The 19,294-nt window shown below is 40.1% G+C and overlaps 1 long non-coding RNA gene across 1 annotated transcript; it reads left to right on the top strand.

Annotated features, from left to right (window-relative positions):
• Positions 1–938: 938 nt before the first annotated feature.
• LOC128850508 (uncharacterized) lies at positions 939–18,313 on the top strand. Its single transcript, XR_008447926.1, has 3 exons — positions 939–1,074; positions 1,308–1,374; positions 17,582–18,313. It is a non-coding gene; the product is annotated as an uncharacterized LOC128850508 (long non-coding RNA).
• Positions 18,314–19,294: the final 981 nt, after the last annotated feature.

The following is a 19,294-nucleotide window of genomic DNA, read 5'->3' as shown; positions in this document are numbered from 1 at the left end:
CTGACAATTACTTGGAAGTTGCTACATGTAAGGTGCGATGAAAACCTCTAGTTCGGGGACCATATTTTCACTCATGTTTCCATCAAAATTTTCTTCATGTTGCTGATCAGCAAACTTGTTTTAAGGGACTCAAGTCAACATTTTCTTGACCACTTAACTAACTGACACCAACCCATAGTGTAAAAACAAAAAAAAACCACCCAAACCATTCAGTATGATTGAAAAATTCCATGCTAGTATTGCTACAATACACTTACTATTGTTTTCCTCTCTTTTCAAAAGGATTCGTGAGACCTTTGTTCATTTACATCAGTTATGTATTTTGTGTGGTTCCTGACTTTGAAGGTATTTCATCACAAAGGCTGAATTTTGCTGCCAGTTCCACCAACAGAAATACAGGCAAATTCCATTGGCATCAGTGCCACTGTTCCACGTTACACTGATTTAGCTACAAATACATGACATTTTCTTGACCAAGATCTTTGCTTAAATAATAGAAGTCTCAGAAAGAGGCTGGTGATTTTTCAGCTGCAGTAAAACCCCCATTGTTTATAGTCATTATTGTAAACAAGTCCCTAGAAGAAAAATGAAAAATATTTTTCTGTATCTTGATTTAGTTTTGCAGTTAGGTGGGAGAAAAATGTAATAGAAAACTAATATTTGCTCAGGGTTTTCTTTCTGTTTCGGCCAAAAGAACAAATTCCTCTAGCTGTTCGTGAGACTTTTGATCTGCTTTCACATGTTTCTCACTGAGGAAGGGAGTCACAAAAGCTAGTTGTTATTCAGCATTTGTGCTAATGGGGGTATCCAAAGTACAGCTGAGACTGGGTACCTAACACAAGTACCATGTGTAAGGTACCGTAAAAAAGCAGCAAGAAGTGTTTCCTCTCCCTAAAGGAAAGAGAATATATTTACTTAAGTACTGTAGAAGCCAGAGTGTTATATTTCATTCCTCTGGCTTTTGGTCACATTTATAGCACCATTTATAACCCTTTCTGTCTTGGACTGTCTTTTAGACAACTCACAATCTATGAATGGATAGCAAGACGGCTTTGCAACCAAAGTGGCAAAGTGGTAAGCATTTCCTTATTGTTTCCATGTATTTAATGAGCATGAATGTAAGAAGAAACGTGAGAAGATAATTTTGAAACAGTAAAAGAAACCTTCACCATGTTTTAGGTTGACATACCCAGTGTGGTAGTGATGTCATTTTGTTTCATTTTTCGGAAACAATGACCAAAGTAGTGAAGAAACTGTGGTCAGCTTAGAAATTATTCCTTTTAATTTTGCTCTTTTTCTCCCTCCAGTATGAAGAATCACTCAATAATAAATTCCACAAGTTTCTACTGCTTTAACCAGGTTCCTTGGCACAGGGTAAGTCATAGAATCATAGAATCATAAAATCATAGAATCATAGAATAGTTTGGGTTAGAAGAAACCTTAAAGATCATCTAGTTCCAACGCCCCTGCCATGGGCAGGGAAAGTCAGTTTATGCTTCTTTCTGATAAATAAGCTATCTCCTTCCCTTACACACTCGAAGACAGTGTTTTCTTCGTCAAAACCAGTTAAATGATGGCACCATACCACCTTCAGCTATCAGTGAAACTGAACCTATTTGTGAGTCTGGCAAGGCATAGAGCATTCCTGGGGTACACTGACATCGGTGTCACTGATGCTTCACTGTCTGTGTGTTTCAGTCAGGAAGTTAATAGCATAATAATAGATGTTTTTTGAAATGTTCGGTAGCCTTTAATGTGGGCTTTCTTCTCTGAAGAGCACCACACTTGAGGTATGTATTCAGTGAGGGAAACCTTCCCATGTCCTCCAGTGAGCTGCTGTAGTCTTCACATTTCCATGAAGGCTGCCAAGTGTTTCCCAAAATTACACAAATCATTAACGATGATAACATTTGCCTCCTCAAGTTACCAGCCCTGCTCATAACACCCCTGCCATTTATCCCTTGGCTTGCTGCTGTCTCTTTGCATGTCTGTGCTTTGCCTGATTCTCATCCTCAATATTGGCAGTTTTATCACAACAGCCGTTACATTTGATACACTTTTGCTAAAATCCTCAGCTGCCAGACTCTAGCGAGTCCATATAATCTCTGTCTCCACATATTAGGAGAAGAGCATTTGTATCCCTCATAGTTGCGGTGAAAACTGTGGAAACACAAAGCAAGTAAACCTGAAAAGCTCAGAAACCAAAAGGCAACAAAAAGGGACTTAATTAAAAAAAAAAAAAAACAAAAAAACCCAAACCCAAACAAACACCTCCTTCCCCTCCACAGTACTTTTAAGACAATATCATGACAATTTTTTTTTCCAGCCTTACTTCATGATTTTGGTATGCAGTACACTTAGAACTTTGGGTGGATGCTGAGTACAACTCTCTGTAACTATGCTAATCGAAAAAATCAGATATAAAATTCAGACTAAAAATGTCTCCCTCCCTTAGCGCTCTGTACATTTTCTCCATCTGACTAAGTGAGTAATACTGCAGAAAACATTGCCTAAACATAAGGCATCCAGTTGCTAGCTGACTTTCCTTTCTGGAAAAGTGGAAGAAAATTGCTGTATTCCTTGCTGTTATTCATAAATTGCCAAATAGCCAGTCAAATTAATAGTAAGTATTAAAGAGCCAGACAAAGATGTTTGAGGACTTAAAAAGTGAGAAAGTGCATGCCGAGGGCCATAAGGTCTGGCAACTCTTGCATCCAATATTAAGCAATTTTATTAATTTTTCGCATGCTACGTTTACTTGTTTAAATAGCAATGCTGCTGACATTGAAAGCTCTGACATAACAGCAAAACTTTTAAAGATAGGCTTACTTCTAAAGATTTGTTGGGAGATGATGAAAGGGTGCATTAAATTTACAGGGAGTTGGCCTTCGAATGCATCATTCAAATAAAATAATCATTGGCTCTGCAGATCTCTTTCAAGCCTGAATCACCATACCCAAGCACCACTTTTATTCCGGATAGAGAGGTAGAGCTGCATGGGGCCCCTTCATGGCTCTGCAGGTCTTGTACAAGGTAATGAAAGGGCTCCCAGCAGCATCTGGTATCAGTTTCTCCTTTGCTGTGGCAAACTGCTGGTGTTATAATCAGGTCTCCATGCCATTTGTTTTTTTCTTCCTTTGTAGTCCTTGTGAGAGGTTTCTCTTTCAGATTTTTGATTTACTGTTGGGTTATTTCTTTGTAGTTTTGTGGTAATTTCTGACAAATGGCCAAGTGCTTTGAAGTTCACTCTTCAGAAATGGTTTCTTGGGCTGGGGGAAAGAGAGAGACCAAAGTTCTGTTGATTCTGGGTCAACTCAAAAGAAGAATGGTATAGCGTTAGATACAGGAAGACGCAAGGTTTCGATGGAACCTGAGGCTTTATGTGTCTCCTGTCTAGCCTGTGAAGAAAGACATAGTATAAATTCCAGGTATCACCATTTTATCAGTCAGGTCAAAGGCTCTGGCTCCTGTTTTCTGGCTCCCTCAAGAAAACAAAGTGGAACAAGTTTTTGAAAGCTGACTCACCTTATTACAGGCACTGTCTAGTTTTTTCAGAGGTTTAGGATCTTAACGGGTTCACTTCAACTTTATATATGGGCCTGTGAAATTATTTGCAGACGAGGATTTTGCCAAAGTTTTGATAGAAGTTTCTTCTCACTGGGCTGCAGCACTTCTCCTATGAAGACAGGCAGAGAGAGTTGGTCTTCTTCAGCCTAGAGAAGAGAAGGCTCCAGGGAAAACTTATATCAGCCTTCCAGTACTGAAGAGATGCCTAAAGGAAAGATGGGGAGCGGCTCTTTATTGGGGAGTGTAGTGATAAGATGAAGGGTAATGGCTTTGAAGAGAAAGAAGTAGATTTATATTAGACATAAAGAAGAAAGTTTACACTATAAGGGTGGTGAGGCATTGGAACAGGTTGCCCAGAGAAGTCACGGATGCCCCATACCTAGAAGTGTTCAAGGCCAGTTGTATGGGGCTTTGAGCAAGCTGGTATAGAGGAAAGTGTCCGCAGCCATGGCAGGGCAGTTGAACTAGATGATCTTTAAGGTCCCTTCCAACCTATCTACGATCTGTGATTCTACGATCAATGCATGGCTCTTTCACTCTTTACTTCCTTTAATTTGGTGTTTTAGAGCAAAGGTGCTGACAGGCACTGACACAGTACAGTATTCCCATAAATGCTGCTGAGGAAAGTTTGTTCTCAGATGTGAAAGACCATGTGGGAATGATGTACTTTGTTCATTACATTACCCTTCATTTGACCAAGAAAGGACCATCTTGTATATCTACTTGTAACTGATCTCATATAGCATCAATAACAGCCTTAATGATTTCTGAAGTCCTTTTTAGCAGTCCCTGTTTAGAAAATGTAATTGCTCTCAAACAGAAACCTGATGAGTTTGAAATATCCCATCTTCAGCTCAAGGCCCTTTCTCTTATGCTTGTCTTCCTTCCTGTTGCAGGAAGAGAAGGCAGGAGAGAAAATGCCTGTGGAGACTTTTTCATAATATTATAGCTACTGAGCACACAGAGAAATTGCCACACAGCAGGCTTCCAATAAGAGGCTGCTTTTCAGATAATACTGACTCAACCAGAAAAGAGTTAAAATGATAAACATAGAGGACAGATAAACTGGCACCTAAAGAATCTCCAGTTCAGAAAGCTGCCCTCTCACTGAGTCTTGAAAGCCTTGAGGCTATGGCAGACAAAGTATCACCTTTTTTTCCATAAGTTTAGAGTTTTAGGAAGCTGGGTAATAAGCAAGTGGGTCAGCTGGAACCTCCCTGTGACCTAACATAGCTGTTCTTCTATTCTTTAATTCTTCTGCTTTTTCCAAGGCTGTAAAGCAAGACTGAATGCTTACATAGTGCTTTGTATTATTTCTGCATGAGATTCCTCTCTTCTGTACTTTCACATTCTTTGTCGTTGGTACAAAGTTGGGTCATGATTTTTTTAAGTTGTCTGGGATGTTTCAGAAGAAGAAAGGCATTGAATCCTTAAAGTGATTTCAAAACCTCCATCTAAATGTGTAGGAGTTATAACCAGTTATAAATAACCTCTTGCAATCCAAAGACTTGATCTGGCTTGATCTTCCTGACTTGACAGCTCTGGAGTTCAGATTCGTGCATATTTATTCCTAGTGTTCAGATATATTCTCTAAAATAAAGTTTCTATCAACTATGATGTTAAGCCATTCATGCTGCGGGAAGCCAGCAGTTGTTCCTTTCTTGAGCAGACAGTTGCTCCACTACTCTGAAGCAGCTGTTGTTTAAAACAATTCAGCCCCTTCTACTCCCAAACCACTTGTAGTGCTCTGCAGAGGCTGTCTGTCCCGTGCCAGGTGCCAGCCTGCAAACAAGCAACAAGCCCTTTACCTCTCTTTCAGCTCGTGGAGTAGAAGTTGAGTCATAGAAATCATAGAAATCATAGAAGTTAAACATTAATCATAAAAGTTAAATCTTAGCTCCTTCCTCTGCTAAGGGCACTTGTATTTCTGGCTTGGGAAGCGTGTTCCTTGCTGTGGGATGGGAAAGCGATGTCAGTGGTATGGATATCTCCCCCCTTTTGGAGCTGGTCCAAGAGGAGTGCCTTCATATGGCTGCTCATGGCAGGAATTAATACATGGAAAGTACTGCTCTCTTACCAGGACTTCTTTTTAATTGAATAGTTCAATTTCCAGTGTTCACAGCTGCTTGGAATGCAGTTATCCTTTGAGTTTGCCTGTAAGAACACTGAGGATTTATGTAGTGTACTCAGCAATAAAAAGGGAATGGCATTGCTTTGATCTTGTTCTTGTTTTGTTTTTTTTTTTTTAATTTTACAGTAGGTGACAATAAGCAAAACTTGCATTCAAAGCAGCAGTCACTTTTTCTATGTTTATTTTCACATTGTATCTTCTTCTGTTTTAGTAAATGACCAAAATTATTTTATTTCCTTTTGTTGTACCATCAAGTGACCAATGAAGAATCATGAAATGCCCTTTTAGAGAACAAAAGGTAGCTTGTTTCCCACTGATAAAATAGCTGTTTTAGCACCTGTAAATCTGTTTTGCATTTAGTGGAAAACTTTATTCCATGCTGATAACAGGATCAGAAAATGGGCTCTGACAGCATGTTGTGATTTTACAGTATCCAGGGGTAAAACTTGAGCTAATTATGAGCACATGGCTTTCAAGAGTCATACTTTTATATTTAACCGCATAAATCTTACTAAGTGAGATCCAAACCTATGTCCACAGCATTTGCTAATCATTAAGTTATTAATTGTTTTTGCTTCTTTATTCATACAAGCTGGAAGTGCTTGGAGTTTCATTTTTAAATAATGGCTGAAAAAGGTAGGAAGTACTTTCATTCCCTCTTGTTACTTCACAAGAGGTGTTTCTGCTGAATTGCTGAAGCTAAAAAACCTGTTGGCCTCCTAAACAAAGGCCTCCGTAGAAGAGTTTTTCAGCATTGCAATTTAAATGGTGTCTAGTTTCAGCCCAGAATACCAGGGTCATAATTTTAGACCATAGATGGCTCTCCCAGATGTCTTTGGTCAAGTTAATCACAGTTTGCCTGAAGGTTGCACTTTCAGGTAATCCATCAAGTCATAATTGTAAATCAAAACCTTCTTCCAGCTCAATAAGTAGCATATTTTAGGTTTGTGTTAAGGCTGACATTGGAAAGGAACTTAAACTGATTTAGAATATTAAGCAATATTACTGGTTACTTTCATTTGTCACAATTACTCTTAGATAAGTATGTTTTGCTAGTAGCTATCAAAAAATTCCTTGTGGATTTTTTTTTTTAATTCTAATTGAAACTCAAAAGGAATTACTGTATGGTCTTTTAAAGTCTTCAGCCAGTATTAATATTCATTGTTTAAGCTACATAATGCATTACTCCACTCTAGACAGAAAAATCATTCCTTGGCCTGGTGCACAGTGGGGCTCAGACACACAGTATTTTGGTTAACTGAGTGTGCAAGATCTGCAGTTCTATGTAGGAGGACAAATCCTGCAGTGGGATCGAAATATGTCTCTGAATGGGGTGAGGGGGTTGTCAACATCCACAGACCATCCATGACCATGTTCAAGGTGGGTTACAAGGCAAAGATGGGGATGGGAAAAGCTGTGGACACATGGAAAAACATAGAAATTTTGAGGTGCAAGAAAAGAAATCTCCCCTGAGCCATTCCGTTGGATTGTCCTGTGAGAATACGTACTCTTGCTCTCTGTTGTAACTACTTTTGCAATCTGGCAGATGTGATTTTTGGCCTGAAAAGTAAAAATCACTTTGCCTGCACCTGTAGTTAACCAGCATGAGAATTGTAAGCACCAGGTATTCAATACAGCAGAACAACCACCATTCCGGGTTTAAGTCAAAAGTAAGGAATACTCTATGTACCAGAAACTGGACACACACACAAGCACATTTTCAGTAGGTAGATAGCAACTGGACAAACTGGAATGAGACCAGGGTGCTGAGACCAGCAGGCTTGTGACATGTGCCAGAGTGCCTTAGTGCCCAGCCATGCTGTGACCTTGATTTTGCGGCTTACTCCAAAAGGCAACAGCAGTTTCTGTTGTGCCCCACTCTCACTTTCAGTAGAATATCAATTGAGTGTGTTTAAGTGATGGTGTGACTCTATCGATACATGCATACCTACACTGAGAACTTCTAACAAATTCACATAAAAAGCATAGGGAGAGTTGCAGCTCCAAGATATCAAATTCACTTTGAACTATATTCACAGTACACACTGTCTACAATTTCCCTGCCAAAGCTATAAACTGTCTCAGAAGGACAGACTAAATATACCTCTTCACAGAGGATGTGAATCTCCCCTTTGGATTTCTGGGCTATAATGTGGAGGGGCAGAGGCTTAGCTGGTGTAACTCAGCATAGCTCCAGGGCAGCCAGGGACGCACCCGATTCCTATTAGCTGGGCCCTGGGAGGAAGACCAGAGCCGAGGGCAGAAGACAGAAGGTAAACCCCATGAAAACACTTTTCTGAAACCTCTTGTGAATTAGATGTAATAACACCATAGCATCCGAGCTCCCTTCCAATGCCAAAATCTTTCTGCTGGAGATCAAAGTGACAGTTTTAAAAAAAAAAAAACTAACAAGATTTTTTTTTAAAAAAAAACCAAAACAACAGAAACACAAACTTTGGATAAATGAAATTACTTGGTTTTAGACTAATTAGCTCCAGTGTTTTTTAATCTCTAAATTCCTTCACGTGCTGCAGGAGCATTGAGCTTTCACAGACTGGAACAGTGCAAAACACATTCCGTATCCAAGAAAATCTTGCCAAAATCCCTGGCAATGCATCTTCCCTCCCCCCTTCGCCACTCCCCACACCTCCAATCTTTGTTTTGCTCTTGGTGTTCATGGTAACAGTAACAGCTGTCGAACATGGCTTCAGGCTGTCTGACTCCCTTGGGAGAATTTATGTGTTTTTCTACTTCCTTTCCTTATTAGGAGGCAGGAATCTGCGACACCTATTAGAACAAGTATGCATAAAGGGTAATGACTGTGCAATTTATTAGTGGTCTGTTCTCCTTCAAGCAAGCCATCAACCATAAGCACACAGTGTGTGCCAGGGATCGTGGCTAAGTACAATCTCGCCCTGCAGCAGGTGGGCAGCAGCAGAGCTCCACTACAGGGAGAAGTGTGACAGGGGAGGTCAAATGCTGATCAGCTTAAATAAACTTCTTAATTGAATATCAGTGAAGGGAAGATAGGACAAATGGTGAGTTTTGCTTGTCAAATGTTTAGCTTGAAGTCCCAAGTGAGGAAGGCAAAACTCAGAGAGACAGATCCTGAAATTTCATGCCAAAATCATTAAATTCCACCAGCAGTCACAGTGCTGTTGGTGCTGCAAAGTCCTGTGAGCACATATCAGGAGGTGATGTGCCTGTAGAAGGCTGTCCAATAAGAGTAAGTGAAATAATGAGACCTCAGCACGTTCTGATACACAGTAGAGTCTTTCTGAGGTATTTCAATCATATTCAGTCTCGTTTATCAGAACGTTTAACAAAAATGAAAAGTGGGAGCTCTGGTTATTGTTCAGACCACCATGACCAGAATTCTAAAAGAGTGGAGAAGTCAGTAATTTTTGAAAATGAGGAACTTCAATTTATAGTCCTTCTGCTGGAACATTCCAATACAAGAGGTTGGCTCTGCGCAAGTTTAGGAATATTCACATCTGGCCTTTATCCTGGGCCCATCTCTAATCTTGCAAGCCACATTTGGGGATTGCTTGGAGGTATTGTTCTTCCCAGTCCTCTGGCATGTTGAAGTACTTCAGTCAGAAGAAAGTAAGAATCCAGATTTTATTTAAACACGATGTGGCTTTGGTATTTGTAAGCACACTGCAGTTCCTTGCACAAATAGATGGTTTTATTGTATAATGTTCTGGCTGTGCCATCTAACAGAAATGTGGGAGGAGGAAGAAATAAAAAGCAGAGGTCCACATCCATGTCTCCAAGAACCGGACCAATTGTCTGACAACAATATTAGCAAAAGCAACTTTGCAGCAAGATTCAGTCTAACCAGTCTCAATCTGTTATTCCAGTAAATGTCATACACATTTTACATCACTATAGAACAGGAAGCAAAGTAATTGCCCCAGATTGCTGACGTATAAACAAGTGCAGGCACAAACACATTGACTCTACCAGGTAACACATGCCAGTAAAAACAGCAGGACACTGCTCATATTTTATTGGGTTAGAATATCATAGAATTATAGAACGGTTTGGATTGGAAGGAACCTTAAAGATCACCCAGTTCCAACACGCCTGCCATAGGCAGAGACATCTTCCATTAGATCAGGTTGCTCAAAGCTTTGAACACCTCCAGGGATAGGACATCCACAACTTCTCTGGGCACCAGTGATGAGACATGGGAAGAACAGTTCCAGTGCCTCATCACTCTCACAGTCAAAAAATTATTCATAATATCTAAACTAAATCTACTCTTTTTCTTCTTAAGACCATTACCCTTCATCCTACCATTACGTTCCCTCCCTCCCAATCTTTTCTGAAGGCCCTACCAACATATATCTGCTAGTTAATATATTAATATTTTCATATGCTCTTAGTGTTTAATTACCTGTCCTGTTAGTTGGCATCTGGGAAAACTGGCATGAAAGTGACAAAATCTCAAGTTAAGCAGCAGACTTTCTTGCTCATTGTGACATCTAGATAACTTGCTGCCATGCAGTCCATGTATGCAGTCCAAAATGAGAACAGTGATGAAAATAACACCTGAAAATTCAGATTTGTCCCCCATTTTTTTTTTTTTCAGGAGCAGCCCTTTAAAAATGCCGTGATGAACATATCTTCATGTAAAGCAGAAAAATGAGAATAAAAGACCCTGTAGAATTAAGACAAACGCAAGAAAATGGGAAGGAAAGAGGGTCGTGGGAAAACCAGTGCTGAGGAAAACCAAGCACGTGTAGCAGAGACTTTTGCCAGTTTTTGCAGATTGCTCATGCAACTATAACACTCACTCAAAGCTACAAGATAGTTCCTTGTTCAGACATTCTCACTGATTAAATCTTGGCCTTTGACCTAACAGCTAAACCCGCAGGTAGCAGGGGTAAAGTCATTATTCAATCTACCTAATTAAGAGTTCAGATGTCTCAACGTAGGTAAAGCAGTTAGATGCTGTAGAGATAAATAAAAATACCTGCAAAGCAGTAACAAAAATAACAATTCTTTCTGTTAACTGGATAGGAGGACATTCTGCAGTCCCACCATGGCTTTGTCCATCGGATGGCTGGATTATTGGACTATCTTCAGAGTACCCCAGCAAGGCACTGCTAACTGCATTTCAGGAGCAGTAAGGCTTAGGGGTGCATTGAGTCTACATTACCTCTGTACCATCCCTTTTATGGCTATGCCTGGTGTCCCTTTTGGACAGGTTATGTACAGTAGGATGTATAGGTCCGGACACCATGTCACCTACATCTGGGGAAACCTGCATCTGCCCTGTCCTTCCCTTTCACCCCTTCCTTATGGGATGCTTTTCCATAAGCAAAACGTAGCACAGGCAATGTGTGAGATGTTTGGGAGGTGTTGCCAGAATATCCCAGTTTCTTATATATCTCTTCAGAAGTGACACTGTATGTGTTTTCTTTGCACCATGGCTGTTACTGTTAAGCATGATAATTATTAAAATGCCTCCATATACTCTAGGAGGTGAACAATGGAGAAAGGAACAGAACAGAACAGAAAGGTTGGATGGGGCCTTGGGCAGCCTGGTCTAGTGGGATGTTCCTGCCCATGGTAGGGGGATTGGAATTACATGATCTTTGAGGTCCCTTCCAACTCAAACTGTTCTATGTCTCTATGAAGATAAAAGCAGTGAGTGATCGTCAGTTTTCATCAATACAAATGAAGGCACGGCACAACCATCTTTGTCCCTTTTAGAAAGTATTTTCTTCCTCTGGATTAATCATCTGTGTGAAGGTGGGTATTGTCTCAGCTCCTTAGGTGTATTCTGAAAACACCGCTGTCCTCTGTAATCTTGTCACAAGTATTTTACACCAATCCAGCCAGCACTGTAAATTAAGATTATTGAGCAACTACTTCTCACCCAATTAATCCAGGCACAGCAGCAGCAGTTCTGTCAGGTCCAAATATGGATAGCTGGAAATGAATAACAATAAAAATCTTCCATGTAGTAAAAATATCTTTTTGTTATCCCAGGAATACATGTTGGCTTTTCCCCTTTTTAAACAAAAAGTGCAGAATCTAGGTAGTGCCTGCCTTAACAATCATGAGGCATATATATTTTTTTGTGCTTACCTTAGTTTGTAGGTTCCAACCCAGATGGAAGGAAGACAATCCTGGAGATCTCTCAGTCTTAAGATTACTAGATTGTTGTCTTTCATCTGTTTTGCCAAAGGAACCAAACAATGACATTGACAGCTGAATCCAAAAAGGACAAGAGAGGAAAAATTTTGAGGGTGATGCTGGTAGCTAAGGTCTCATTTAATTTAATGCTCACAAAAGACATTTTAATGGCTGCCTTCAATACAAGATTTCTCTCTATTCACAGAAGAAGCTTAGTTCTTGTAATGTTTTGGTGTCACTACGTGTTTTATTTGCTTATTGAGGCACACCTTATAGGTGACAGCTGTATTTGAGAATGTTTTGTGTGAATCATTGAATCATTTAGGTTGGAAAGGACCTTTAATATTGTCAAGTCCAAATGCAAAAGTAACAGTGTCAAGTCCTTCACTAAACTATGTCCCTAAGCACCACATCTGCATGTCTCCAGGGACGGTGACTCAACCATTTCCCTGGGAAGCCTCTGCCAGTGCTTGAGGGCCCTTTCTGTGAAGAAATTATTCCTAATGTACAGTCTAAACCTTTCTCGGTGCAGCTTAAGGCCATTTCCTCTCATTCTCTCACTTGTTACTTGGAAGAACAGACCAGCATCCGCCTCACTACAACACCCTTTCAGGTAATTGTACACAGAAATAAGGTCTCCCCTCAGCCTCCTTCACTCCAGATTAAACAGTCCCAGCTCCCCCAGCTGCACTTCATAAGACTTGTTCTCCAAACCCTTCATCAGCATTGTTGTCCTTCTCTTGAATGCAGTATAGCACCTCAATACCTTTTGTGAAGTGAGAGGCCCAAAACTGAACACAGTATTTGAGGTGCGACCTCAACAGTACAGAGGGACAATTGCTTCCCTAAGCCTGCCCAACCACACTGTTTCCCTCTTGTCACACTATGATCCCTCTTATCAAGAGCCTTGTCAAGAGTTTCTCTCTATACGCATAGGATCTGAAAACAGGGTTCAGGCAGCTGGCACTGGGCTTCATGATCAGGACTGTATCTTCTCCCTGGTCAGTTAGAGGAATTAAGCAAACTGACTTGGGAAGAAGCAGCTGGTTACTCTGTGCCGCTTGGAAGGATGGCACAGGGAGTCCTGTGGGACACAACATCTGCCCTGCCAGGGACAGCTGGGGAAACCCAATGCTGCTTTTGTGTCTCTCTGTCTGCTGTGTGGCAGCGGGACTGGGCTCTGGCAGACACATGCCAGCAGGGAAAGAAGACAAGCAATCCTTGGCTTCTTGGACACCAAACTATCAGAACAGAGATATTTTTCGATTGCTTCTCCTTTTGACTGGATCTGAAGAGTTGGTATGGGGTTGTAAATGTTTGTACCCCATTACCAGATTCCTAAGCTATTCAGAGTCTCAAGTGAGCTCTCATCTTACCAAGTAAGATTCTCTTTGAAAATGCATTTGGTATCTGTCTCCTAACAAATTCTGTATACACACAATATAAACAACAGTAAAATATGTGTTTATATAAAATATTATATTTTGCATTGATATTTATGTTCAAGCAAGCACGATTTAAAATATAAAGAGTACACGTGTAATGTATGTGTATAGTACATTGACAAGATTTATGTAAACATTATACTACTAGGATAAATGTACAGATGTTCTCAGTGTATGTAAGACATTCTAAGATTAGCAGCTAGCAGTATCTTTACTATTGAGTTTAGCTGGTTAAAGGTATGAGCATGTGAGTTAATAACCATCCATAGTCCCAGTCCGGGGCAGTGGGAAGTCAAAAGAAGAGAATAACTCAACCTCCCTGTGAAAAGTTCAGACATTAATGCAGGACCATGACACATACTGCCTTCAAATATCTTTATGATTGAATTTTGCCCTCAAATGTTATGTTTCTCGCACTCATCTCTTCCTTTATTGTTCCACCTTTCCAAAAGACATTCATAATAATCTGAATTGCTCTCCCTGCCTGTATATGCCCTCTGCATGTATACGTGAGCCAAGTGGTTATGCAGGATATGAGCAGAAAATGTGGGAACCTGGCTGGCAAGCTGCTTGTAAGCATAAAAGAAAACACAAAGGATCAGAATCAATTGCCATTTTGGAAATTTTTACTTCCAGTTTTGTAAGTGCTAAAATCCCAACCAACCTGTTTAGCTAATCTTGTCAGTTGTGTTGGATTGTTCTCCGAATTTCAGGCCAGTTCCCATTCAACTTTGTTCAAACAGAGACTTCAACAGATGTTACAAAATTTATGTCAAAGGAAGACACTTCTAATTCAAACACTCCCCACAGACTGCAAGCTGCTAGCAGCCGTCGCAGACCCTTCATTTCCCAGACACCAGAGGATGGTCCTCTGTGTCTCTAAATCCCTTGCTTACCTGCAGTCTGCCTTCTGCAGCTCTGCACACTAGGAGAGCTTTCTAGCAGTCCTTTCCCTTTTTTTTTTTTCAGTGCAGAAAGCTGAACTGGAAAGCAGGGGAACTAGAGGTAAGGGGACAGGATTTGTGTCTAAATGCAAACATGTAAAAGTGCACCTGCCACTGGCAAAGATGGCCCAAAACGCAGAGAAGTTGTGACCCCCATGAACTCAAGAGGAGCTGTGTGCTTGTGACAGGTGATCCCTGTTTTCCTCTTGTGACTAAATATAATTACAATAGTTACATCCTCTTAACTACTTTTTTATTTGCCAGAAAAATTATTTCTTCCTACAATTAAAACCCCTGTGGTCATTTGCCAGATATTTCCATTAGCCAAAGACAGTCAATGTACTGCCTCAGGTATTAAAAAGACAGAGCTGCAAGCCAAAGCACATTATGATTTAAGAGAGTACCTGATTTTTTTCATTTACATGGGATTTTTTTATATGTATTGAAAATATTTGTATTAGAAGGAGACTGATATCCTTGTTATTAGCCTTTTGAACACCACACTTAATTTTTACTTTGATAAAGTTGGCAGGTGATGATTAAGAAAGGTAGCTTCATGAGCAGCCTTAGCTCCACCTTCTGCCTTTATGTGACAGCATATGAGGGATGGAGAGGATCAAAAGCCAGAGAAACCAACTATATAAACAGTTCAGTTGGTAACTGGCTTCATTAGGCAGCAGAATATTTTAAGGCTATTGATAATATTTAATTAAGCAGATGTGGCCTTATTTTGTCAAGCAGACATGACTAATACCAAAGTCTTTTTATAGCGTACATTTAATTTAGATGTTCTCCCCTGGTGATTGAAGTAATGTAGGGTCTGGTTCTCATTTATGCCTAGTCTCTATATGAATACTAACTTTCTAGCCATGAATATTCAGTGGGCTTATTGCAGGCATCAGAGGGCATGTGATCCTTTCGGAGGTATTTGAAATCTATAAATAAAACAGCATTAGAGAGTCTCTATGTCTACTCCTCAACAAAGGACTAGGAAACAGAAAAATGCTGGCTATTTCTCTTTATTGCCTTTTAAGAAGTAACAGCAAAATGTACAACCCAGTACACCACACAAGACATCATTAACAAAACACATTTGCTGTTCAGAGCTGAAGGAATATTTTCTCCTCAAAGTGGCAATGACAGCGAAACATTTATTCAGAGCACTTCAGACTGTTGTTTCAAAGATAAAATGGGTGTTCCAGTTTTTCAAAACAAAATAGCTTGTATTCTTAAGCAAAAATGTAAACTGTTTCATGAAAATTTCTATTTAGCAAAATTTTCTGGCCAACAGACATTACAGTGGGTGCTGTTGCATTGTTCATTCCCATACTGAAATATTAAAAAAGAAGTTTATCACAGCAAAATACTTCTCTAGAATTATATGTTTCAAAACTGCCTTTGCTTTAAGAACTAAAACTTCTTATATTATTAGTAATGCAGTAACTTTTAGAAAATATTTGGCAGCTGCTTGTGAAAAGTCACTTTTTCCAAAGTTTTTCTCCCGAATACTTTAATACACATAGGACACAGTCTAATTACTTTCAGCATTTGCACATTAGAATGGAATGACTCTGAAGAAACTGTCTATAGCCTTGGGTAAAGAATATAATATTAAAACCCTTAATGAGTTCCTACTACACTTAACCCTTTAATACATTTCCTTATGTACTATTTTTAAAGTTTTAGATGCTCATGAAGCAGATTCTGAAAAAAACTGAAGCACTGACTGAAGTTAGAGCTGTATGATTAAACAATTAGCAACTTCTGGGCAAAGCTTCCAGTTCAGTCCATTTCAGTACTCTCCCAGTCTGCACCGTAGGGCACTGAATTGGTTTAACCTCCTTGTATTTTCGCTCTTTGCTGCCCAGTCCCTGCACTGAAGTATAAAAGAGGATCTGGGGAAACCCAGAGGAAGGAGAATGGACAAGTGCTCTGAGAAAAGCAAATGCAGATGCTTTCGGTGCCACGCTGAAGAAAAGGGTCTACAGTTGACCTTAAAAACATTAACAAGCTTTTGCATCTGTTTTTACTGAAGATTAGCATTAAGACTTAAACGCTGCAAGGACACTAGTGTGGGCTGATAAGCCTCAGAAATATCTTCCAGCTTTTTCTCTTAAAGGCTGAGGAGGCATTTCTGCAGCATCATTCCTGTGGAGCTGAGATAAGCTGAAAAGCCAGAGCAAGTCTGGCGTATTTATCAGTCAGTGAAAGCCTTGGCTCAAGTGAAAAGCTAGTTCAGAAGCTCATCAATCAAGTTTTTAGTTTCCAAGAGATAAGCCAGGCAATGTTTATTAAGAGCAGTTACCGCACCACTGAAATGTAGTTAAAGAGACATACTCTTCATAATCACTCTCTGTGTTATGTCGTGTTAGGAATAGACTACTTTCACATAGATGTTCTGGGGTTATGCTCTATCCATATATTGTTTCTGAAGCTGAAGGTGGCTCTGAATTAAGGTAAAGGCTTGCATTTATCACCATTTACCAGCTTAATGATCAGCCATGTTAGTATCCCAAAGTGCTCATTGCATCAATCTTGCAGGGGCCCTTATCCTCCCTTGCCTCCTCTACCTGTGGGAAGATAGGAGAGGCTTGGGATTTATTGTCATCCTATCTGGCACGTTCACTGCTGTGGTTTGCACCCATATGAGAGTGGCTGGAAGAGGAGATTTATCTCCTTGGAGAAGCCACTTTTTCCAGGGCTATGGAGTCCTGAGGTACTTCAAAATTTCCATCCTTCTCCGTCAACCTGACTCCAAAATGGTAGTGTTATGCTAGCCTTTTTCTGATTTTTTAATCCCTAGTTGAAATCCCTCAGTAGGGTTTAACTTCTCACTTAGATCATGCAAAGTGGTCCAAATGATGCAACAGGAAAGTTTTAATTGCCTGTGATGACTGACAGGTCTTTTCTGGTTTAGGGCACTACCTATAATGCAGTACAGTAACGTGTACTCTTACTGCCACATTATGCTTTACAGAAAGTTTATTCCTGGTAGAATGCATCCTCTCGAAGACACCCATGTGGAAAAAGTACAATTCCTTTTCCTCTGTTTGTTTCTGTGTATATATTTAACCTGGTGATCTGCTTCTGAGTTATTGACTGATCCTTCACATGCCAAAGTGTTCAGTGAAACAGCAAATCCAGCTCTGCACAGGATTTCTTGCCAGGAGACTACAAGTGTTTTTTCCAATCTCTCTTCAGCTAACGTGGTCATAAGTTCCACAGAAAGTTGGATTTTGTATATAAATATAAAATGCAATAAGGCTCTTGTGCAGCTCCACAATCATATTTTCAAGTAATAATAATTTAAATAATAAAGATAATGTCCCTCTTGTGTGTTTCAGGACTAAAGAGGCTTCCCTTCCCATAATTGCCAGGGGAGGAAAGAGCCTAGAGCTCCACTGATTGTGCCCCATGGGAGTCTTCTTGCAGCACTTCTCAGGGCAGTTGAGAGAGTCGACTGTTACCTGGAGTAATGAAAGACCTTAAAGATGGGAAATGGAGAACTTGAAGGACCACGAATAAAATCCGTTCCTGTTAGGAAACCAGCCTCATCAGGGTCTAATCAGTGAGGAACTGGCTGTGCTTCCAGGGCTTGAAATATTTAAATCTTCGTGACTGACAACATGCAAGTTGTGCAAGTTTGTATTTCAGGCTGCTGTCAAGGAGGAATGGTCTGGTTTTGTGAGAGGAATGAGCTGAGAAAGTGGAGGAAGAGGGGAGGCAGCAATGGAGTTATTATTGTACTTTGCACAGCTTTCATCTCCTTTCTTTGAAAGTTGTACTTGAGGCACCGGTGAGAGCGTCCCGCTGCCAGCCTTGATACAGCCCTGCTCCTCAAAGATGTCTGTCAGTCTTCCCACTCCCTTGCAGCCCTAATGGGGAGGAAAATCCAACTCTGTACCAAGAAAGGGCCACAGTATGACCGCTAGAGAAAGGTCACTGAAAATGTAAAGACAGGGCCAAATGCCAGCATCACTTACCTCTCATTAAATACTTAAATGTAGATGTGCTCAGCTCTTATCTCTTGCAGACACCTAAGATACTCTGGCTCCTTTCCCTTCTCAGAGTCAGCCCACACCTTTCAAACCTCACCTGTTTGGTATTGTACTCAGACCTCATCAAGAAGTTCTGGTGGTGCTTTTTGTAAAACAAAGCTTTGCTAGCAAAGAAATACCTGTTGTCTGTAAGACATAATGTATTGTCTTTCACTCAAAAGAAGGAAAACTGTGGAAAAGACAGCTAAGGAAACAGGCAAAAACTGTCATCATTTTAACCTGAGTGACATCTTATTATTTCCAGCATTTGTAATCTAAAATAGTCTTTCTGTAGGTCACAGATGCCAATAGAAATTAATCACTTCTACATTCATTTTTTCGAAGTGGCAACCGAAGCTGTACCTAGAGTTGCAGGTCAGACACCAATGTGAGTTTGTACAGACAAAAATTGAATAATCGTGCAAACAAGGCAGATCCAGGCACATTTCATGGCCTTTTAGGAAATATCTTTTAAAATCTGGTCATTATGTGTTTATCATTACAGTGCAATTTGGATATGTCTGTATTGTTACTAATTATTCATGCTTTCGCACTGTGATAACAATAATTAACCACACGGTGCTCACAGGGGAAATTTCTTACTTTTTGAGTTGTACTGTATTTTGCAAAATCTATTCCTTTTCCATTCTGTATTTGAAAAGAATGAGTGCCAAAAGAAAGCAAAATATAGGTCAGGAACACATTTTTGTCAATTAAAGAAAATGTTTTCTTTCGGTTAAGAGCTGGATGCTACCATCTCTAATGCAGCATGAAGCCATACTATGAACTCCTCTCTGTGGCTTTTGGGAAAGGAAAATCATACTTGTGCAATGAATTATTATTATTATGGTAGAGTATGCACCGTGGTCCAGGATCTCCAGATATTGGTAAATCCATGCTGAACTTCTTTGCAGCCATAAATCTAGCAAAATCCTGGAGCAAATCAGATTTACTGCATGCTCAGAGTAGTCAGAGATGATTAAGACCAGGGAAAACAGTGTGTCCTTGTGCTAGATACCT

Source organism: Cuculus canorus, chromosome Z, assembly GCF_017976375.1.
Source record: "Cuculus canorus isolate bCucCan1 chromosome Z, bCucCan1.pri, whole genome shotgun sequence".
Lineage (NCBI taxonomy): Eukaryota > Metazoa > Chordata > Aves > Cuculiformes > Cuculidae > Cuculus > Cuculus canorus.
The sequence above is the reverse complement of the archived record's forward strand: the minus strand, read 5'-3'. Positions and strand labels throughout refer to the sequence as shown.